A 24,736-nucleotide genomic window follows, 5' to 3' on the forward strand; every position below is an offset into this window, starting at 1 on the left:
GTCGAATCCCGAGTGCCGCGTAACAGAGTGAGCGCCTGTTACTCGTCCCAGCTTCTGCCAACCTAGCAGTTCGAAAGCACGTAAAAAATGCAAGTAGAAAAATAGGGACCACTACGGTGGGAAGGTAACAGCGTTCCGTGTGCCTTTGGCGTCTAGTCATGCCGGCCACATGACCACGGAGACGTCCTCGGACAAGCGCTAGCTCTTCGGCTTTGAAACGGAGATGAGCACCGGCCCCTAGAGTCGGAAACGACTAGCACGCATGTGCGGGGGAACCTTTACCTTTACCTTGCATGTTAAGGATGTTTTCTTCAGCCTTTTGATTTGGTCTTGATTCCTAGTGACTACATGGGAAGGTTTTATGGGTTATTGCCTTCTTCCTAGGGTTGAGTGACAGCAAGGGGCCCAAGCTCTTCCAGATGGCTCCGTTCCCTAAAGGCAGGACTAGAACTCAGCTCCAGTTTCTGGTTGAGCTTTTAATCATTTATCTGCTCAGTCTGGTTTTGAGTCTAAAGCAAGGCAGGAGAGTTTGAAATCCTTCTTGTAAAAAACGAAGCATCCACGCAACATTTCTCACCAGCTCATTCCCACCGCTGTCAGCAGCTCCAAAAAAAGTTGCTACGGCTCTTATCTCACCATTCTTTCATGCAAGGCACAAATTAAAGTAGACGTTTTGTTCCAGTCTGTCAGGTTTTTTTTTCTCCTTACAGTCAACTACCACCATCCCCCTTTGAAAAGATGGAAAGATGAAAATGGAAAGAAGATAAAAAAAATAAGGCGTACGAACTCACAGGTGGTCCTCGACTTACCACCGTGATTGGGGACAGAATTTCCATTGCTAAGTCAGGTGGGCTCTTAACTTTGGTAGGAGTTGAGATGCAAGACAAGTGGTTGAAACATTCAGACTTTATCTTCTTCCTCTTCTTCTTCTTCTTCTTCCTCCTCTTCTTCTTCTCCTTCCTCCTCTTCTCCTTCTTCTTCCTCCCCCTCCTCCCCCTCTTCTTCTTCCTCTTCCTCCTCTTCCTCCTCTTCCTCCCTCTTCTCCTTCTCCTTCTTATCCCTTCTTCTTCGTTGTCCTCCTCCTTCTCCTTCTTCCTCATCCTCTTCTCCTTCCTCCCCCTCCTCCACTACTTATTCTTCTTCCTCCCCTCTTCTTCCTCTTCCTCCTCCCCCTCTTCTTCCTCTTCCTGCTCCTCCTCCTTCTTCCTCCCCCCTCCTCCCCTCCTCCTCCTCCTCCCCCCCCTCTTCTCACAATTGGGACCACAATTTCCATTGCTCAGGTGGTGGTTGCTCAAGTGAGTCACCTCCAATTTCACAAGCTTTTTTTGCCACCGTTAAGTGAATGACTGCAGTTGTTAAGTAAATCGCACGTGGGAAAGCGAATCCGGCTATTGCTTTAACTTTAAATTTAATTTTAACTTTAAACAAACCACTTGTGAAAATGTTGCTGAGAGTGAAGACTGATCCAAAAGTGTGTGTATGTGTGCGTGCGTGCACACACACACACACACACACACACACACACAGAGAGAGAGAGAGAGAGAGAGAGAGAGAGAGAGAGAGAGAGAGAGAGAGAGAGAGAACTGGAGGGAGAAGAGCAAGATAAACATTTCCTGTGTGTAAGTCCATCATCTCATATCAGCGAAATGCCACGGAGATTGAATAATGTTGAAGCACTGAATGCTGACATTTCATTACATTTCAATCAAATGTTCTCCAAATCAATTGGGTTGAGGAACCGCTGCACGGATAAAGGAGTGAAAATGTTGGGTTTTCCACTCCATAATCTCTGAAATGCATTATGATTAGACTTAACGAAATCTGTTTTAATTCCAACTCATTACTCCTAGGACAGCTAGTCCTCGATTTACGATCACAATTGAGCCCAGCCTTTATGTCGCTAAGTGAGACATTTGTTGAGTTATGCCCCATTTTACGACCTTTCTTGCCACAGTTCTTAAGGGAATTGCCGCAGCTGTTAAGTTAGTCACACATTTGTTCAGTGAATCTGGCTTCCCCCATTGACTTTACTTCTCAGAAAGTCGCAAAAGTGGATCAGGTGACCCCGAGATGCTGCGACCGTTATAAATGTGAGTCAGTTTCCAAAAGTCTGAATTTTGATCACTTGGCCACGGGGATGCTACAACGGTCGTAAGTGTGAAAAAAGGTCATAAGTCAGTTTTGTTCAGAGCCGTTGCAACTTTAAACAGTCACTAAACGAAACGTTGTAAGTTGAGGCCTACTGTACTAACTTGATCACCTGCAGTGATTGACTTAACAACAACTGTAGGAAGAAAAGTCGCAAAATGGCAGAAAACGCACTTAACACATTTCTCACTTAGCAACAAAAATTTGGGGCTCCACTGTGGTCGTAAGTCGAGGGCTACCTATAAATCACAGACTTGGAACCTCTGAGTAAAAATTTACCTCAGCTGTGAAGATGCCACGCAAATCAATTTAGCTTACTCTCATTTGCAATCTGCTCCACAGGAAAAATATCCTGCCCTAACCTTACAGAAAGAGGCTGGCAATATTAGCATAGAAGCATCTATTTTCTTGCAAACACCTCCCTTTTATTTATAAAAGCAACTTTTATTTTTTTTAATTGCTCTAAAAGCTTTTTATTTTCAAACAGTTTCAAACAGTTATTCCAAAACAATGAGCAATGGTCTCTTTAGGCACCACCCAAGAAAAATATTTACTTTTTTTATCAGCGGCTCAAAGCTTAAAAACCTGGCTCTCTTTAAAAACAGTGGACAGATTCTACATTTGGGATCTGAGTGGCCATCAAGACTGGCAAGGCAGGGTTTCGACCCTAAAGTCATAAAAAAAAATGCATTAAAAGGTGGTAGTTTCACCTCATAATAGCAAAGAAGTCTCAATATATATATTTTTTTTAAAAAAAGACCAGGGAAGATTCCCAGAACTCTATCTACACATTGCAATAAATCAAGTTGAACAAGATGAGCTTGTTCTAACTACTGAAGTCAACGACACTCCAAAAAAAAAAAAAGGAATCCAGAGGAAGAACAACTTGTAAAACTGGGGTCCTTTCTCCATACCATCTTAAACAGGCTATCCTAAGATATACATGAGCAGATAAACTAGAAACTCGTAATTTTTCCACACAGTTTGCAAGGCAGCTGCAGCTTCTCAAGCTGAAAACCTGCCAGAATGACAGATAGACATAGGCGAAGAGGGGGGAGGGGGGGAAACTGGTTAAGCAAGGAAAATAAATTCACGTAGCGTGGAGAAACTTTGATAGGAAGATAACCTATCCATTCCTACACTCCAAAATTCATGCTTTTGCATGTCAATATTTTAATTTCCGGTCCTTAATGCAACGTGGTACATTTGAACCAGCTTTTTATAATAATAATAATAATAATAATAATAATAATAATAATAATAATAATAATAATAATAATAATAATATCATCATCATCTTCCCCCCCAAAAAGCTGGAGTGATTCTGACTTAAAACAGATTTCCTTCCAGTTTTGCCTCTGATTTTATGCTAGAAATATTCCAAAGCCTTTATTTCTGTTTTGTTGGCGTGCTTTTTCCCCATAGATATATATTGACTGAGAAACTTTCATATGCTCTTGTGCTGGGGGAATCTCATTACTATAAAAGACACTGGGAGTTGGGGGGGGGGAGGAATTTAACCAGGAAAGCAGCAGTTTCAAGCTTAGATTGATTTCCTATTATTGCAACCCGCTTCAGCTTTCAGAGAAATGAAACCAAAATTAGGTATAATCTACCCGGCTCGCCAAGCATAACATGCTGGGAATTGTTCAGGCACAACTGATGTAATTAGCAGCAGGCCAAATTTTTGTGTGTGTGTGTGTGTGTGTGTGTGTGTGTGTGTGTGTATGCTGTGTGTGTGTATGCTGTGTGTGTGTATGTGTATATATATATATATATATATATATATATGTATATGTATATGTATATGTATATGTATATGTATATGTATATATATATATATATATATATATATATATATATATATATATATATATATATATATATATATATATATATATATATATATGTCGAAGTGTAGCCGAGAATGTCAGAGCTTTATTGGAATAAGTGACCCACAGATTTTTCTGTATGCTTGGAAAAATACTTTACCCAACAAAGCTCGGAGGAAAAATTAAATTGCTTCCCACAATGAAACCTTTTGTTTACATTTTCGGCAATGCGGAAGAGTCAAGTCAGATATACCTCACTAAATATACGCAGGAAACTGCTTTCCATGTTTGTTTGTTTTTCAAAAAAAAAAGCATAACCTTTTTGGACTGTTAAAAAGCTTGCTGTGTTTCTGTGGGTATAATTTAATTAACTGACTTTTCATTCTGTTCTACTGTTCTCTTAAGTCTGGAAAATCTCAGTTGTGGAAAAATGGATCACAAACAAACAAATATCTAAACAAACAAACATTAGTAACACAGGCCAGGGACCAGGGGTGGGATTCAGCCAGTTCGCACCACTTCGGCAGAACCAGTAGCTAGTTTTTTTTTGTTGCCCAGGCCCAGAATGGACTTCCGGAAGTGGCATCCACACACAAGAACTGGTTGTTCACAAATTTGAATCCTACCACTGCCAAGCACCTATAAACTTACCATTTATTTATTGATTTATTTATATTTATAGTTACAAATTGGTTTACCAATTCTGTTGGGGCATTATGCAGAAGTTTTCAGGGTTCACATTTGCAAAAAATCAGGGCAGTCCTAATTTAGCAACAGCAACAGCACTTAAGACTTACAGTGTTTTACAGCCTTCTCTAAGCTGCTTACAGAGTCGGCGTCTTGCCCCCAAGAATCTGGGTCCTCATTTTATCGATCTCGGAAGGACGGAAGGCTGAGTCAATCTTGAGCCCTATCGGGATTGAACTGCTGGCAGTGGGCAGAGTTAGCCTGCAATACTACACGCTAACCACTGTGCCACCAGGGCTTAGATAGCAATAGCACTTATACCGCTTCACAGTGCTTTACAGCCCTCTCTAAGCAGTTTACGGAATCAGCATCTTGTCCACCAACAATCTGGATCCTCATTTTACCAACCTCGGAAGGATGGAAGGCGGAGTCAACCTTGAGCCGGTGAGATTCGAACTGCTGAACTGCTGGCAGTCGGCAGTCAGCAGAATTAGCTTCCAACACTGCATTCTAGAACTGGGCAGGGTACACAAATCAGAGCTCTAACACAAAGCATAGCTTAGTACAGGAATCTAGCACCTTTTTGCAGCCAAAGACAGGGGTCCTCAAACTTGGCCCTTTTATGACTTGTGGACTTTAACTCCCAGAATTCCTCAGCCAGGCACGCTGAGATGACCTTAGTGGTTGCCAGCTACAAGCCTATAATATGTAAACATATCTCAACTTCACAAGTGACCATCAGCTCAGAAAGGAAAAAAACCCCAAAGCTTGCACTCCAAAGTTAAAACCTTAAAATCTTTGCTCAGCAGTGAACCATCAAAATGTAAAATTCTTCATTCTTGTCTGCAATAAAGATTCTAGCATACCCGAGTCACATCTGAGAATCTTCTGCCAATCAATCCCACCGTCAAAAAATGGGAGAAAAAAAAAGGATTTACCACATATACTGGAGCCAAAAATTGCTATATCCTTTCGGGAGGGAATTGGGAAATTGGAGGCAAAGGATTCTGTCTCATTTGGAGGATTATGACTGTCATAAAGCAGAGACACCTTCCAATTACGATCCCTAGTATCTTGTTAGCCCAGGAAGACTGTGACTGAACCTTACGTCTAAACCTTTCCATTAAATGCACTAAAATAATCTTCTGGAATCCGCTACATTCTGATATGTTGGCTGGTCTTAGTCAACTGTTGCCCTAGTTCAGGGATAGGCAACCTTGGCTCTTTTATGACTCGTGGACTTCAACTCCCAGAATTCCTGAGCCAGTTCACGCTGAGGGGAAAGGGAAAGGTTTCCAAGCTGAGTCATGCTGGCTCAGGAAGAAGTCCACGAGTCATAAAAGAGCCAAGGTTGCCTATTCTGACCTAGTTGGTGGGAGTTTGTAGTACAATCTATCTAGACAACAGTAGAGAGGAAAAGATCGTTGAAGGACAATGCAAACCTCCTCCTCCATTTCCAATTGGATTCCAGATGGAAATGGAGGAGGAGGAGGAAGAGAAAATCCTTTTCAGAACATAGAATACAGAATAAGAGTTGGAAGGAACCTTGGATGTCATCTAGTCCAACTCTTTGCTCGAGCAGGAGAGCCTATAACATTTCAGGCAAATGAAACAGGGGTCCTCAACCTGTGGGCTGCAGCCCGCTACCAATCCGTGGCCTATGTTGTGATTCAGGGTCAGCCTCTGGGTTCGGCAGTTGGGTCGGACGACTCAGAGGAGGAGGAGGGGGGTGTTGAAGACCTTGCTGAGGGTGTTGAAGATCTTGCTGATGAGAGCCCTCAGCCAGGCCCCTCCCACTTGGTCACCATGGAGACCCAGCTGTGTGAGCCTGACAGCGTGGATGAAGATGACCCACAGCTGGCCCTGTTCAAGGACGCCCGACGCAGGAGGCAGTCAATTAGGAGTAAACAAAGGAAGGCAATGGGGCTTCTCGGAAGGAGGCAGAGAGAAGCCACGTCCTGAACTCTATATAAGGGGAATGTGTGGGGAGGGCTGGTTTGCTGAAGGCAACCGCTTGGATAGTTCGTGTTTCTTAAAGCTTGTTCTGAACCAGCCTGCTACCGGCCTTGCAATAAGGCAAACCCCTGTTCAAACAGTAGAGACTGGAGAGCGTCTGAGGCTGCAAAGCGTCTGCCAAGATTTATTACACAAACAGAACAAGAAACAAAAACACTGGAACTTGAATCCTCAAACGGAAGGGTTGCTTTCAGCAACCAGCCCTTCCCCAAACACTCCTTTTATTTAGAGTTCAGGGCGTGGCCTCCCTGTGCCTCCTCCCGAGGAGTCCCACAGCCTTTCTCTGTTTGTTCCTGCTCGACTGCCTCCTGCGTCGGGCGTCCTTGAACAGGGCCAGCTGTGGGTCATCATCCTCCGCACTATCGGGCTCACGCAGCTGAGAAGAGGGCCCCGGCTGGGGGCTCTGCGAAGCCTCCAAGCCATCATCAACCAGTTCGTCTTCCACATTCTCCTCCCCCCCCTCATCTGAGTCATCCGAAACATCTGAGCCGGCTGCCGGACCCACAGGCTGGCCCTGAGTCACAACAAAGCTCCTGTTTCTTGGTTCGTGTCTTGTTTGTTTTTGTAGCTAGAAATTTGGCAGGCGTAATTCCAGCCTCTTGCCGTTTGTAAAGGGGTTGTCCCTGCCTTTTCTGCAGGGCCGGTAGCAGGCTGGTACAGAACAGCCTATTCGCAACTGGGCCACATGATAGATAAGATAGTTTACGATGAAGGCCGATGAGAGTTCAGGAGATCCTATTCTATTTCTGATTCTTTCACGTACCAGCACAGTAGAGTCAGTTCTGCTTGATTTAACTTCGCCTACATCTATTAAAGCTCCTCAGTGCCGAAGTGAAAAGCCACAATGGCTAAAATAGATGTGAACACAAGTAATCCACAGTGGCTTAGGAAGGAGAGGAAATTTAGAAACAGAAATTTGTGGGTGTCAACTCTACAAAAAGATACTTGCTAATAAAGATGCTCAAGAGACAATGAAAAACAGGTCAGGGTTTTAAAACTAAATAACCACCCTGCTAGTTAATAGGGAAGAATTAAGGAAATAGCAAATGGACACACAGGCACTCCTCCAGTTACAACAGCTCACTTAGTGACTGTTCAAAGTTACAACGGCACTGGAAAAAAAGGGATTTATGACCGTTTTTCACACTTACGACCCTTGCCGCATGCCCACGGTCACGTGATCAAAACTCGGATGCTTGGCGGCTTGTTCACATTTACAACGGTCGCAGCTTCCCAGGGTCACATGATTCCAGCTTTGGCGACCTTCTGACAAGCAAAAGTCCATGGGGAAGCCAGGTTGGCTTACCAACCGTGTGACTAATTTAACAACTGCAGTGACTCATTTAACTGCGGCGAGAAAGGTCGCAAAAGGGGGCAAAACTCACTTAAGACATGTCTCGCTTAGCGAGGGCAATTTTGGGCTTGGCTGGGGTCGTACGTTGAGGACTTGTCTGCTTGGTACAGAGAGCGAATGTCTTCCCTTATGGCTGGAGAAGACGCCAGCTTCAAGAACACAAAAATAATTCAATTCCAGGAATTTCTGCATGCCTGGACACACCCCACCCAACAAAAAAAAAACACCCGTTCAGGTCGTATTTCACTCAAAATCCAGGTGACAGCCACTTGTCACCCTGGAAGTAATCGTGGCTTCTTCGAGGGGGGGGGAGAGGAGGGGGGGAAAAAGACAACCGGGTGTCCCCGTTTCATAAAACCGTAAGACAGAATGAGGTCAGCCTGTGCGACTGTCTCTCCTTAAAGCAGCCGCAAACTCTTTCGATTTCGGCTCTGAAGCCTGGAAACCAGGTCAGCGCCACGGAAGCGAGGGTGGGAAGAAAAAGGGGAGATTTCTGGAAGGTCATTTGCTTATTTTGACAGACTGTGTCTCCCTTTTTTGGAATGTCTGCATGGGTCTCTCCCTCGAAGGAGGAGGAAGGATAAATCAAAGCAGAGTTTGCATTACAGGTAGCCCTCGATTTGCAACCGTTCATTTTGGGACCGTCCAAAGTTACAACATCACTGAAGACTTATATACCGCTTCACAGTGCTTTACCGCCCTCTCTAGGCGGTTTGTAGAGTTAGCATATGGCCCCCAAGAATCTGGATCCTCATTTTACCGACCTCCGAAGGATGGAAGGCTGAGTCAACCTTGAGCCAGTCGGGATCGAACTCCTGGCAGTGGGCATTGAGTTAGCCTGCAATCCTGCATTCTAACCACTGTGCCACCAGGGTAGACTACACTAGACTAGACTAGACTAGACTAGACTAGACTAGACTAGACTAGACTAGACTAGACTAGAAATAGACTAGACTAGACTAGGAATAGGAATAGGAATAGGAATAGGAATAGGAATAGGAATAGGAATAGGAATAGGAATAGGAATAGGAATAGGAATAGGAATAGGAATAGGAATAGGAATAGAATAAGCAAGAGCACTTAGACTTATATACCGCTTCAGAGTGCTTTTACAGCCCTCTCTAAGCAGTTTACAGAGTCAGCACGTTGCGCCCAACAATCTGGGTCCTCATTTCACTGACCTCAGAACAACGGAAAGCTTAGTCAACCTTGAGCCAGTGAGATTTGAACTGCCAAACTTCCAGCAGCCGGGAGTCAGCAGAAGTAGCCTGCAGTACTGCATTCTAACCACTGCGCCACCTGGGCTCAGAAGAAGGACCCCAGGACGTGCATCCGTCATAAATATAAGACAGTTGCCAAGTATCCAAATTTTGATCTCGTGACCATGAGGATGCTGCAACAGTTGTGCAACGGTTGTAGGTCACTTTTTTCACTTTTTTTTTTTTGCTGTTGTAAGTTCAAGTGAACGGTTGTAAGTCAAGGACTATCTGTTAGTCTTGTTCACTCTCAAAAGCTGATCGGAATTAGGAAGCTGATGGGAAGTAGGAAGTAAAAGGCAAACCACCTTTGATTTGGATGGCCATGATCTTCAGAAATGCATAGACAGATCTCCAAACAGATTCCAAGGCTATGAAGTCATATAATAGGTGTCCATTTTGAGATTAGTATAAGATTAGTAAATTCAATCACTTCAGTTCTAATAATAGGTTATCAGTTATAATACATTAGCTATAAATTACAGTGCAGTCTCTACCATGATGTGTTCTGTGCTACCTTTCCATCACAGTGGCAAAACTTTACACTTCAGGATAGAATACTTCAAAGTCTTCCTTTTCAATAAAAAAAAATATTTTTCTAAAAAAAAACACCTCTTATGCCTTTTGAGGTTGAGATATTTAAAATTCCTACTTGAAAAAACAGCCCACTAGACTATCGTAGACTATCCTATTTGTTCCTGGGTTGTAATGTCTACACATTGCTCAATTTATACACAAGGCAGTTCGGCGAATAATCTGTTACCTCGAACATATCAGAGTATCCTGTAAAAGCAAAGTATTTAACTGAATATTGTGTCCTTGTATTTATCACATATCACGCTTTATTATTGTATTTCTTTTACCTACTTTATCCTGGAAGCAGATCTTGTATTTTATCTTTGCTTGATTCAATACGGTTGTAAGAAGAATCAATCAATACATTTTCCACTGTGAATTGTACAGCAATGGGCAGACGAGTCCCCAAACTTGAAGAAATCATGGTTCCTTCTTCTCATTAATGATAAATATTTAAAAGACGGCTTTGTAGACAAACAGCTGCAGTTTCACATTTATCAGTAACAAGACTTCGTGGAAAGACAGCAAGGAACCCAAAGAAGGGCTTATCGTAACCAGGGCTTTTTTTCTCATAGAACGCTCAGAACGGAGTTCCGGCACCTTTTTTAGATGGAACCTTGTAGGGTAGGCAAGGCAGGTTGTATGACATGTCTGAGTTCCGGCACCTTTTTCTTTTACAAAAAAAGCACTGATCGTAACATACTTTGGGATAAAGGTAAAGGTTCCCCCGCTAGTCGTTTCCGATTCTAGGGGCCGGTGCTCATCTCCGTTTCAAAGCCGAAGAGCCAGCGCTTGTCCGAGGACATCTCCATGGTCCTGTGGCCGGCATGACTGGACACCAAAGGCGCACGGAACGCTGTTACCTTCCCACCGGAGTGGTCCCTATTTTTCTACTTGCATTTTTACGTGCTTTCGAACTGCTAGGTTGGCAGAAGCTGGGATGAGTAACAGGCGCTCACTCTGTTACTTTGGGATATACTGGACTAAATTGTTCATGGGAACTGATTAGGCAGTTAGAACCCTATCCCTTTCCTTTCAATCAACAGTCAAGTTCCTGCCAGGTTGTTATTTTGTATTTCATTAACACAATTTAATATATCCAGTAATTTATGATCCCTGTCATTCCCTTTTCCTTATATTACAAAACGCCTCTTGTAAAGCTGATCCACAGTCATCGCTCAAGGCTTAAAGCTGTTAGGGATGTGGACCCAGTCCTAAGATGTTTCAAGAAGAACTTGTACATCAAATTAAGTTCTCGATCAGGTTTTCTTAAGAAGGGTAGAGTTTATCTAACCCAACACAACCACGACTATTCAAATTTTATCCTTCTCGTTCACCAAGCATGCAACACTTCTGCTATTCTCTGCTCCCCAACTTTCCAACGGCCTTTGAACTTTTTTTACTCAAGAGATCAGCAATTAAGCCTTCCCGATTTTGATCATGGGTATTAGCTTTGCTTATCCTTAATGCAGTTCTTCCCAAACTACAGAACCTCTTAGAAGCGAACTAGAACTCAACAGCTTCCAGGGCTATTCTTTAGACAAGTTGTGGTCCATGCATCTGGACGTCTTCTCTGGCTTAACATGTGTAGCAAAGCAGCAATGCTTAAATGGTGTTTATGAAGCTACCACAAATAGCAGGGATTTTGTATCCAGGGGTGCAGGATGCAGAAAAACGTCTTAAGTCTTAAGCCTGATGGCCCTAGGCCCATGGTGGTGAACCTATGGCACGGGTGCCACAGGTGGCATGCAGAGCCCTCTCTGTGGGCACGCGCGCCATTGCCCCAGTCCCAGGCCTTCAGCTGGATTTTATAAACCCTTTTTGCTTTAGGCCTCCACCGCCGTGTGCAAAAAAAAAAAGATTCAATCAATCAATTTCAACTTCTCACGGGGAAAAAAAAGATCTCGCAAAGTTGGAATCGATTGAACTTTTTAGTCCCACCCAGTCTGCCGTTACCACCGCGGCCACGCCCACCCAATTGGCCACGCCCACCAAAAGGGCCACGCCCACCCAGCACCCAGATGATACATAAGTGGGTTTTGGGTTGCAGTTTGGGCACTCGATCTCCAAAAGGTTCGCCATCACTGCCCTAGGCAGAGCTTTGAGAACAGAGACACTTCCTATTTCCGGTAGATATTTGAGCTTGCAGTCATCTTTCCCCAAAAATATTGTCTTGAATGCAGCAGCTAGAATATTCCTTGCAGAAGTTCCCCACTGCCACTTGTGCAAAGTTTAAGGAATATGGTTGTGCAAATCGTCCAGATTCAATTCCAAACAGACACAAGGGGAAGCAGCTGTCTTGCACTCATTAAAACAGCCTCGTCGACAGATCCCAAGTCTGTTCTACCCAGCCACTGGTCAGTCTTGCCAAAAGACTTGTTTGCTTTCAGAAGCAATATTTGTGATCCTATTTGGCATCAAATCCAAGGCAACACACAACCACAGTAAAAAATATATATATATTTACGTACCACCAGGATTCTGGAAAAAGGTAAAGATGTGTGCAGATGTCAAAGAGTGTTTGCAGCCAAGATTTGGACTCTTGCTGGAATTAAGGTGGGCTTACTAGGAGTTGGAAGATGACTCTACACATGGAAAGCAATGGGACAAGCTCCCTCTGCATGGAAGCTAAACATCTGCAGGGGATGACATATGCATTAATTAATACAGATGATATCATGCAAAGCCACTCCTTTCTAGCACTGATGATGTTACCAAGTTGGGGAATGAAATGTCTGCAAGAAAACCATCAAGCTCAAAGATCACCAAGATCCCCTCAGTCTTCCTCTTCCTCTTCCACTCTGCAAAACCCACTCACATCTAGAAACTGATTAAGATACCTAGTTGGGTTATGAAACGTCTACAAGAAAATGACCAAACTCAAACAGCACCAAGGACTCCACAGTTCGTGCCTTTGAAAGTCAGGCTTCATGTCCCACGGCCTTTGATCTTCCTTGGGCACACAAAGATATGGAAAACCATCGGAAAAGGGTATTTATGTATTTATTTATTCCTGTGTGGTATGTGTATAAAGGGAGAGAAAATATACACATGTACATATGTTGGTGCATATCAAAGCAAAATGTCCTTACTCTCGACTATGCTCACAGTGGAGTTAAAATTTAGGGGACACGAAAATTTGCTTCATTTCTTCTTCCACCTGCTTTGCAACCAATTTACTGTCGAACTCTCCAGCAAAGCTGAAAGAAAACCCAATTCCAACAGCCCGTTTTTTAAAAAAAAACTTAAAATCTCTTTTTCAATTAAAAATATAAGATTCATTCGGATTAAGTTTGCTCCCTATCCGTATTTTTACAAACTGTTTGACGTTCATCTTCGAAATCAGAAAAGCTACTTAGGGAATAGAGTGGAAACCAGGCCAAAGTATTGCAGCTTATCCAGTTTTTTTTTTTCCCAAAAAAAAGCACTATATTTTCAGGGTTGGTGTTTAAAAAGTCAAAGTTGAGAGTTTTATCTTTTCTGTTTTAGCTCTCAATGCACAGTGCTGAAAATAAATTGTAGGATGCTTTTTGTACCGTAACAGCCCCATCCTACAAGACACATTGACGTCGAAGGCTTCAAACTAATATTTTACAAAATCTGGGGCCAATCCTTGCAAACAGTTATTACTACTTACTAATCTTTAGACAATATAGGTAGCAATGCTCCCCTCCCAACCGCAGGACTACAGGGTTAATCTGAGTGCTTCGTTTACTTTTTATTTCTACTTGTCAGTTTTAATTTCTTTTTCATTCTGTTTTTCACCTAGTGTCAAAAGCCTGAAGCGTGCGCACGATATTGCCACCCTTACTGCTTCTTAGCTTGCTAATGCACTACTAGGGCAAGGATCTTCAAACTTGGCAATTTTAAGACTTGTGGACTTCATCTCCCAGAATTCCTCAGCCAGCCAGGGTCTTCAAACTTGGCAACTTTAAGACTTGTAGACTTCACTTCCCAGAATTCCTCAGCCAGCCCAGGGCTGGCTGAAGAGAGATGAAGTCCAAAAGTCTTAAAGTTACCAAGTTTGAAGACCCCTGCACCAGGAGGAAGGGCAGGGGGAAAATGGAATGCAGACTCCAGACAACAAGAAATCAAACTGTGGGAACCAAGGACGTTTCAAAAGATGTGTACCAACCCACAAAGACGCTTTCTCATAACAAACTTTTAACACTTGATTGGACAACGTGGCATGCACTAATAGGCGGAAGGAGAATTGTATGTTTTGATTATAGCAGTTCGCACGGGAAATAACCGGAGCTGGTTTCGCTTTCACTTGTGCCGAAATGATGTACTCAATAAAGTTTTGAATAAAGAGATTGGATCATCTCATCGGTGCTTACCTGGCTGGGTACGTTAGTCGGAACCTTGACACCTAGGCTTTTACTTATGTATTTATATGGCTTTTCTGTGATGTTGTAAACCAGGGGTCTTCAAACTTGGCCCTTTTATGTCTTGTGGACTTCAACTCCCAGAATTCCTCAGCCAGGCATGCTGGCTGAGGAATTCTGGGAGCTGAAGTCCACAAGTCATAAAAGGACCAAGTTTGAAGACCCCTGTTGTAAACTGTCCAGAGTCACGTAAATGAGACGGGTAGTGTAGAAATCCTATTAAATAAACAAACCAATCTCCGGTACAGAGCGAAAATAAAAGGTTGCCTCTAAAGCCTCCAATCACAGGATTGACTACCAAATCACGTGAATCTTTAAAAATTAACTTAACCCTTTTGGAAAAAGCTTCTTTGCTCATGCAAACATTTATGCTTGTGGGGCCATTCAAGACAGGTGCTGGGGGGGAAAATTCTGTGCCCAGAATATAAAAAGTTTGGGAAATGCTGATTTTGGTAATTTCCTCCCTGCTTCCCCCATTCCCACAATCCTAAATGGAATGGAACGATTGAAGGCATAATTTATATCACACACGCCTTTCACCCAATGTTACGTAAATTAAATTGTACTCATTAATTTATATCATGTATACAATGACATTCATTATATCAACTAGCAGTCAGAAGACATGACAAAAACTCCTTAGCTGCACAATGCAGGTAGTCCTCGACTTACGACCACAATTGAACCCAACATTTCTGTTGTTAAATGAGAGATTTGTTACAGGACGTTTGCCCCATTTTATGATTTTTCTTGCCACAGATCTTAAGTAAATCACTGCAGTTGATCAGTTAATAACCCAGTTGTTAAATGATGGGCTTTTCAACCAGTGGTACGGTTACCACCTGTGGTACATTGGCACCTGGCAGGTGGTACGCGATCATCCTACAAAAGTGGTAGCAGGGGAGGGGAATGAGCTGAACCAGTGGCAGCACCGCACAAGCCTGAGCGAGAGACGGCTGGAGCTGCAGGGCTGTCAGGGCTCAGCGGAAACACCAGGATCAGCGCCAGGATCCAGCTGGAGCTCGGCGCTGATCCTGGCGTTTCTGAGCCCAGAAGAAGGGCCAATCAGCTGGAATGTTGCAGCATCTCCAGGGACTTGTGATTTACATTCAGATGCTTGGCAACATTCATATTTATGACGGTCACGGTGTCCCAGGGTCATGTGAAGTGACCAAAACCTGCTGCAACCACCCAACAAAGAGGGGGGGAATAAAAACCAAACACCACCCCACCCCTATTGCCAATCTTCAACAGAAATGCTCACAACAAGGAAAACCTCGGACGGGAGGAAGAGCGCTGCCGGGCGGGCAGACAGGTGTCTTGCTCGGCTGTGGCTTGGGGGGCACTTTTTTCAGTGCCATTGTAACTTCAAACAGTCACTAAGCGAACTGTTGTAAGTTGAGGACTACCTGTACGTCATCACTTTTTTCCTTTATTTTTTTGGGGTCATCAAGTTTTTGACACCTTGCTAAGCAACCGGTGGTACTCGGATGTTGCCATATCCTAAAAGTGGTACAATGGGTGAAAAGGTTGAAATGCCCTGGTTAAATGAAACCGGCTTTCCCCAATGACTTTGCTTGTGAGAAGGTACAAAAAGGTGATGACAGGAACTTGGGACACAGCAACCGCCATAAATATGAACCAGTTGCCAAGCATCTGAATTTGGACCACGGGATCATGGGGATGCTGCAAAGGTCATAGCTGTGAAAAACGGCTATAAGTCACATATTTCAATACCGTTGTAACTTTGAACGATCACTAAATGAACTGTTGTAAGTAAAGGGCTACCTGTACAGGGACAGACTCCACCATAATTTCAGCTGGGAAACTATGAGCATCTCAGATCGAGCTAAGTCCCAAAAATGCTAGACGAGCAGGGGTAGGGAACCTTGGCTCTTTTATGACTGGTGGACTTCAACTCCCAGAATTCCTGGGTCAGCATGGCTGGGTCAGGAATTCTGGGTATTGAAGTCCACCTGTCATAAAAGAGCCAAGGTTCCCTACCCCTGTGCTAGAGAATTCCTGGAGGCCTGGCATGCAGATAAATCAGCCATCAACAGGCAGAGAGGGACAAACAACGTCTACATACCATTCAAAAGAGACCACCGAAAGGAAACAAAGTACTTCCTGGCCAGCAATCAACACCCTGATAAGCAGGAGATTAAGACCAAGGTTAACTCTAGACCAGGGGTAGGCAACCTCGGCTCTTTTATCACTCATGGACTTCAACTCCCAGAATTCCTGAATCAGCTGACTCGGGAATTCTGGGAGTTGAAGTCCATGAGTCATAAAAGAGCCGAGGTTGCCTACCCCTGCTCTAGACCAACTAACAGGAAGTAAACAATCCCCCAATCAAAGAACTACCAACTCAGACAATCAAGCTAATTGTAAAGAGCCTAATTAAGGAACCACCAAGACCACTTCCACCAACACTGGCAGGACAAACCATTGTATATAGAGAGCAAAACCCACTCCCTTCTAGCACTGATGATGTTACCTAGTTTGGTAATGAAATGTCTACAAGAAAACAACCAAGCTCAGAGAGCACCAAGGACCCCAGAATGACAACATTCAGGCACATGGAAATCTCTTTTGCAAACGATGTACAATTCACCTAACATTTAACTGCCTCAATCCAGAATATTTTTGGATGCAACGGACAAGTCTTCAAATGTCCATTAAATGCAGGTCCATTCAATTGTGCTCTTCTTCCACTCAGTCATCACTAAGTGAGGCCTGTCCTCAATACTCTTATTTTGGCACAACAGTACAGTAATTTGGACAACTCTAGAAGATACTAAAAAAAAATCATTCACCGGGAAGTGACATTAAAAAAACAACAAAAAACAAGACAGACATGGAGCCTAAACAGGTGAGTCAGAGGTTGCTGTTCCAACAAGAATGAATTTAAATTCTAAGCTTTAGAAAGTTAAACCAAAAAAAAGCACAGAGCAAGCAACAACCTAAGATTCTATCTCCTCCATCTTTACTCAAGACCTTAGACCTGTCGAGTTTAATTCAACCCAATTATTTGTCTTACACTTAGGGTGGATTTTGAAAGGCGTTTGATACACAACCTCAGTATTATATTTTTATCCGTCAAGGCAAGCAGTTTTGTGATATTTGGGGGGGAAGGGATTATTTATTTTTTATTACTCAAATTTAAATAGGGCTGACCATCTTATAGAAAGTGACTCTGGTGGCATATAGTAAACCAGGGGTCTTCAAACTTGGCCCTTTTATGACTTGCCGACTTCAACTCCCAGAATTCCTCAGCCAACATGGGGGAACTATGGCCCCTTCATGACTTGCGGACTTCAACTCCCAGAATTCCTCAGCCAGAATGGGGGAACTATGGCCCCTTCATGACTTGCAGACTTCAACTCCCAGAATTCCTCAGCCAGAATGGGGGAACTATGGCCCCTTCATGACTTGCAGACTTCAACTCCCAGAATTCCTCAGCCAGCATGGGGGAACTATGGCCCCTTCATGACTTGCGGACTTCAACTCCCAGAATTCCTCAGCCAGCATGGGGGAACTATGGCCCCTTCATGACTTGCGGACTTCAACTCCCAGAATTCCTCAGCCAGCATGGGGGAACTATGGCCCCTTCATGACTTGCGGACTTCAACTCCCAGAATTCCTCAGCCAGCATGGGGGAACTATGGCCCCTTCATGACTTGCGGACTTCAACTCCCAGAATTCCTCAGCCAGCATGGGGGAACTATGGCCCCTTCATGACTTGCGGACTTCAACTCCCAGAAATCCTCAGCCAGCCTGCCTGGCTGAGGAATTCTGGGAGTTGAAGTCCACAAGTCATAAAAGGGCCAGGTTTGAAGACCCCTGTAGTAAACCAACAAAATAATACATTTAAAAAATAAGTACAGATAATCCTCGAATTACAAAAAGTTCATCTGGTGACCGTTCAAAGTTACAACGGCACTGAAAAAAGTGACTTATCACCATTTTTCCCACTAATGACTGTTGCGGTGTTCCCACAGTCATTGATCAAAAGTCAGACGCTTGGGAACTGACTCATACTTATGACGGTCGCAATGTCTCGGGGTCATGCGATCAGCGTTTGCAGCCTTCTCACAAGCAAAGTCAAGGGGGAAGCCAGGTTCACTTAACGACCGTGATACTAAATTAACAAGTACAGTGATTCGCTTAACAGCAAGAAGAGGTCATAAAATGGGGCAAAACTCACTTAACAACTGTCTTAGCAACAAAAATTTGGGGCTCCATCTAAGCACAAAAGCCCTCTTCTTAAAATGTTATATGACTGGAAAAAAACCTTAAAAACTAGAAAAGCAGTCCTGCATGTACCATAATCCGTCTTCCCGCCATGCTTGCTATAGCTAAGAGAGTCAACACTCTCTTAGAAGAGTGAGGGGTGACAGGATAGCAGCCTTCCAATATCTCAGGGGCTGCCCCAAAGAAGAGGGAGTCAAGCTATTCTCCAAAGCCCCTGAAGGCAGGACAAGAGCCTTGGTGGAGCAGTGGGCTAATGCCTCCTTAAGTAACACCAGCTGCCTGCAATTAGTGCAGGTTCGAGTCCCACCAGGCTCAAGGTTGACTCAGCCTTCCATCCTCCCGAGGTAGGTAAAATGAGGACCCAGATTGTTGGGGGCAATTAAGCTGACTTTGTAATAGTCGCTTGGGGGGGGGGGCGAAAGCCCTAATAAGCAGGCATATACATAGAATGAAGGCTATTGCTAAGCACATTGATTTGTGCTTAAGATTGTAAGCCGCCCTGAGTCTTCGGAGAAGGGCGGGATATAAATGGGATTAAATTAAAATTAATTAAAATTAAGAAGCAACGGATGGAAACTAATCAAGGAGAGAAGCAACCTAGAACTAAGGAGAAACTTCCTGACAGTTAGAACAACTAACCAGTGGAACAACCTGCCTCCAGAAGCTGTGAATGCTCCAACACTGGAAGTTTTTAAGAAGAGACTGGACTGCCATTTGTCTGAAATGGTGTAGGGTTTCCTGCCTGCGCAAGGGGTTGGACTAGATCAGGGGTAGGCAACCTTGGCTCTTTTATGACTTGTGGACTTCAACTCCCAGAATTCCTGAGCCAGCCACGCTGAGGGAAAAGGGAGAGGTTTTTAAGCTGAGCCATGCTGGCTCAGGAATTCTGGGAGTTGAAGTCCACGAGTTATAAAAGAGCCAAGGTTGCCTACCCCTGGACTAGATGATCTCCAAGGTCCCTTCCAACATTGTTATTGTTGTTGTTGATGATGATGATGATGATAATGATGATGATGGAGGGGACCTAACTGGAGCACCACTTGAACACCATTGCCATTGACAAATTCGCCATTAGTCAATTGCAAAAGGCAGCCTTACTAGGAACTGCTTCCATCCTGTGACAATATCTGTAATACCATCAAACATCCACATCTGCCTATCCCAGGTCCTTGGTAAGAACTCGATAGGTAGACAAAAATGCCAAATCCATTCTGAACATCTGGCTGACTCTGCGATGATCAATAACAACAACAACAACACAACTAGGATCACAATGTTGCTGGTGGTGTGAGGCTTTCCAGCTGCTCCGGATTACAATTCCTCCTAGTCCTGGTTCATCTTAATCACTGAACGGGCATGATGGGTATTGTAATCCAAGAGAGCTGGAACGATAAGCACCTTAGTGAACTTATTAGATGCGTCCCCTTAGGAACCTCTTAAATACGGGATGAGGTCCACGGAAGTTACGGTAAGTTAGAATTAAAACTGTGGGAGTTAGTAGCTGAGACCATTGAATCGGGGAAGATATTCCAGACTTCGACAATTTGTGTTACAAAAATTGATAGATCAGCTCCAAATCTGATGCTTGGGCTCAATTTCATAAACAGAACACAAACCTCATCCTGATAAAGATTAAAAAAAACTGCCCTTAATCCACCCAAACCCTCAGGGATGTTATCTCTACAGCCCAAGGCACCTTAATATTCATATCTTAAATGAATTAGATTTAGTTCTCCACACAAGATTAATCAGTTGACTGTCCCATCTTACAGCAGTGTGGGTTTTTTGTCCTTGTCATACTTGCTCAGATTAACAAAACAAGAAAACAAAGAATTTCTCCTCCTCCTCCTCCTCTTCTTCTTCTTCTTCTTCTTCTTCTTCTTCTTCTTCTTCTTCTTCTTCTTCTTCTTCTTCTTCTTCTTCTTCTTCTTCTTCTTCTTCTTCCTAGATTCCCCTGTTCATTTTACTAAGATGGATTCCTGGGCTTTTCAGAAGCTGGATTCTTGCACAGAAGGAAGGATGTGAATTTGCAAGCCATTTAAAATCACAAAAAAGTCATGCAATGTTTCCCTTTCAGAGGCTGGACAGTAAGCTTGGATGATGGCGGATAAAGGAAGGAATTGCTTCATTCCTGTCTTTTGGATCAACCCTAGAACGTACAACCAGACTTTGTGGCAGGATAACAGAAGACAAAAAATGAACCCGTCGTAAAATCTTTTAAATCCATCTTCTCCATACCACAGTCAAGGAATACACAACAAACAAACACAAGTATTATCTTTCTAAAGCTCTCCATAGCTAGATCACACAATTTTTGTTTCACAAGCTCGGCTGATTGACGCGACACCAAACCGTCAATCCTGCTTGACCTACGACAATGGCCATCTTGCGTGCTGTTTTAAGTTCAAAGCAGACAAACCAACTGACACCCCTTAGAGCAGAAAAAAATTGCTGGAAAAATGCAATTTGAAAACGCAATACATTGCATATTTACCAGAGCAAGCCTCCGTGTACATACAGAGGCTTTTTCTTGGAAATAGCAAAGAGATTAGGGGATCCACCTCTTCTCCAAAGCACCTGAAGGCAGGACAAGAAGCAACGAATGGAAACTAAATATGAAAAAAGGAGGAGAAATTTCCCAACAGTAAGAACAATTATATAGTATAGTCAAGGCTGTGGTCTTCCCAGTTGCAATGTATGGCTGTGAAAGTTGGACCATAAGAAAGGCTGAACGCTAAAGAATTGAGGCCTTTGAACTATGGTGCTGGAGAAGACTCCTGCGAGTCCCTTGGACTGCAAGGCGATCAAACCGGTCAGTCCTAGAGGAGATCAACCCTGACGGCTCTTTAGAAGGCCAGATCCTGAAGCTGAAACTCAAGTACTTGGGCCACCTAATGAGAAGGAAGGACTCATTGGAGAAGAGCCTAATGTTGGGAAAGGTTGAGGGCAAGAGAAGAAGGGGACGACAGAGAATGAGGTGGCTGGATGGAGTCACTGAAGCAGCAGGCGTGAGCTTAAAGGGACTCCAGAAGATGGTAGAAGACAGGAAGGCCTGGAGGAACGTTGTCCATGGGGTCGAGATGGGTCGGACAGGACTTCGCAACTAACAACAACAAAGAACAATTTGGAACAATTTGCCTCCCAGAAGTCGTGGGTGGAGGTTTTTAAGAAGAGATTGGACAATCGTTTGTCTGAAATGGCCTCTAGGCCAGGTGTCCTGCTTGAGCAAGGGGGCTGGACTAGAAGACCTCCAAGGTCCCTTCCAACATTATTTATTCTGTTATTGTAATGGAGGTTTGCCTGGAGAAGAGAAAGCTCCTTAAAGTTCATAACTTCTTCCTCCATATAAGGTGCCTGGAAAAGCTACCAGGACTATTCAAACAGATATGATCCCGCTCGCTTTTCACACACACACACACACACACACACACACACACACACACACACAAACACACAGACCCCTCCAGGCCCTAAGCATTTTCACCCACACCCCCTGGGAACTTCAAAAGAGGCTTAAAAGACATCATGAATGAACTGACATCCCCCCCAAGAGGCAGAAGCTTCAAAGCTACAAGTCACCCTCTCTTTACTTTACTCCCTCCTGACTCCTCTTAAGAGGAAACCGCCCCAGTATTTATTTTTTGGTGTTTTTTTTTAACTGGTTGGGAAAAAAAGGTGGGTTTGTTTTGCTTGGGTGAATAAGCTACCAGCTGTCTTGATGAAGGACAGACTGGGGGGTGGGGGTGGGGGAAAAAGAGAAGCAATTCTGTGTCCATGGAAAAACTTCCACATTCAAGCGGGCACAGAGAGCGCGGAGATTTTGGCAGGCTTTAAAAGCCACCCAAAATATAAATAGATACTACAGGAAGAGAGGGAGGGGGGGGGAAATGTATATCTATGCAGCTCATCCGAAAGACGGCAAACAAGAGAGATACATATTTATTCCATAAATCTTATTCCCAACTAAGGGCACAAGAACCAGCCTTGGCTTTGCCAATTCTGCAGTCCATAAGCCACAAAATTCATTTGGGGGATTTCTTTAAAGGAAAATTAAAAAAAAAGTTTTTCAACAAACCTCCCTCCCCCCCCCCTTAACAAATCTCCTCTTCTCTTTTTTAGAAATTCACTTTAATGGTCATTTTCCAGCAACTGTCCAAGCTGGGCTAAAAAGCGGGGAAAAGGCTGGATAGTGTGTGTGTGGGGGGGGGGGGAAATGCTTGATTTTAAGTTTCTGCCATTCTTGGTGGGGATTTTTGAACCAGCCTTTTCATTTTATTTTATTTTTTAATTAGAAAGTTACCTAAAGCGCCGGAGCGGAGGGCTAATTAACCTTTCGCAGCCAGCCAGCCAGCCGCCGAGCCTTAAGGGGGGAAAACCTGAAATATTCTCGGGAAAGATTGCCACCCTTTTGCCACTCGCCAGCCCCGACTTCCTTTCTCAGTTAGATCTGGATTGGGCGCTAAAACGGGCAGCCGCGATGCCAAGCGCCCTTCCCATGGTGGATTGCTCCAACGTCCGCCCTCCCTCGGCCGAGGCTTTTTGCAATCCTTTTTTTTTCCGGGGGGGGGTGAGAAAGGGGAGTGGGCTTTCCGAGGATGCTCTTTCCACCCGCGTCCCGCTTCCACCCCTACCCCGCGTCCAACCATCCTCCACTTACCCACCCACGCCACGCCACCCCCATTCATCGAGTCAAGCCCCGAACTTCACAGTTCCCGCGGGAAGGGAAGGAAGGAAGGAAGGAGGGGAGGGAGGGGAGGAAGGAGGGGAGGGGAGGAAAGGAAAGGAAGGAGGGGAGGAAGGAAGGAAGGGGAGGGGGAAGGGAAAGGAAGGAGGGGAGGAGGGGAGGAAAGGAAAGGGAAAGGAAGGGAGGGGAGGGGGAAGGGAAGGAAGGAGGGGAGGAAGGAAGGAAGGGGAGGGGGAAGGGAAGGGAGGAGGGGAAGAGGGGAGGAAAGGAAAGGGAAGCGAAGGAAGGAAGGAAGGAAGGAAGGAAGGAAGGAAGGAAGGAAGGGGAGGGGGAAGGGAAAGGAAGGAGGGGAGAAGGGGAGGAAAGGAAAGGGAAAGGAAAGGAAGGAAGGAGGGGGAAGGGAAGGGAGGAGGGGAGGGGAGGAAAGGAAAGGGAGGAAGGAGGGGAGGGAAGGGAAGGAAAAGGAAGGGGAGGGGAGGGGGAAGGAAGGAAGGAGGGGAGAAAGGAAGGAGGGGGAAGGGAAGGGAGGAGGGGAGGGGAGGAAAGGAAAGGGAGGAAGGAGGGGAGAAAAGGGAAGGGAAGGAAAAGGAAGGAAGGGGAAGGGAAGGAAGGAGGGGAGGAAGGAAGGAAGGGGAGGGAAGGAGGAAAGGAAAGGAAGGAAGGAAGGGGGAGAGGAGGGGTGAAGGGGAAGGGAAAGGGAGGAAGGAAGGAAGGAAAGGAAGAGGAGGGAAGGGAGGGGAAGGGAGGAAAAGAGCCCGGGATCGGCCCGCCGCGTGGGCGCTCCCAGAGACAGTCCCACGCGGAGCCGCCCACGCGAGGCTGCGACGGCGGGCGGGGCGGCTTTGACCCTGGTTTCCAAGCGAACTTTTGGCCCGCGAGCAGCAACCCCCAAAGCCAGGCAGGGTTGAGAGAGGCGTCCTCGCTCTCCCTGGCCGCGAAAGACCCCCCCCCGTCCCTTTCCGCACCCGCTTACCACCGTGGGAGGCGCCCCGAAGTTGTGGCCGCCGCTGCTCCGGGGCTCCGCCGGGCCGCTTCCCCGCTCAAAGCATGCCCAGCTGCGGCTCCTTCTCCCCGGGGCAAAGCAGGCAAGGCAGGCAGGCAGGCTGAGCCAGGGCGCAGCGCTCGGCGCTCCTCCCTTCCCCAGCTGCTCCCGCCCCCGAAAAAAAGGGGGCGATCCCGGAGACCGGAGGGGAAGGTGGAGCCGCCAGCACGGGCGGGATGGGATTGGAGCCGGGGACGGTCACTCCGCGAGGAAGAGGAGGGATGGCGCGGGATGGGGGGGGGGGGAAATCCAGGCTCCGGAAAAAAGCCCAAGGGAGGAGGAGGAGGAGGAGGAGATGGAAGATTGCGAAACCTGGTCGGGGTAGGGGGGGGCGTTTGGGAGCCTCCCACGCGTGGCCAAGCCCGCGATTGCCCACTCCCCCCGCGGGGATTTTCCTCCTCCTCCTCCTCCTCCTCCTCCTCCTCTTCTTCCCCCCTTCCCCCCCCCAACCTGTTCCCTCCCATCCTTGGCTCTCGCGCGAGGCTGACCCGCTTCGCCC

The 24,736-nt window shown here is 45.2% G+C and overlaps 1 protein-coding gene across 4 annotated transcripts in view; it reads right to left on the reverse strand.

Moving 5' to 3' along the window:
• Positions 1-24,335, reverse strand: part of PPFIBP1 (PPFIA binding protein 1) — a 117,409-nt gene extending 93,074 nt beyond the window's left edge. For 3 of the 4 annotated variants that reach the window (XM_081331664.1, XM_081331663.1, XM_081331661.1), the window contains exon 1: positions 24,169-24,335. The gene's annotated coding sequence lies outside the window, so the exon portion shown is untranslated. The remainder of the gene's footprint in view (positions 1-24,168) is intronic. The other variant, XM_081331662.1, reaches the window with a different exon arrangement.
• Between the last annotated feature and the right edge of the window lie 401 nt (positions 24,336-24,736).

Source organism: Vipera berus (assembly GCF_964194415.1).
Source record: "Vipera berus genome assembly, chromosome: 6".
NCBI lineage: Eukaryota > Metazoa > Chordata > Lepidosauria > Squamata > Viperidae > Vipera > Vipera berus.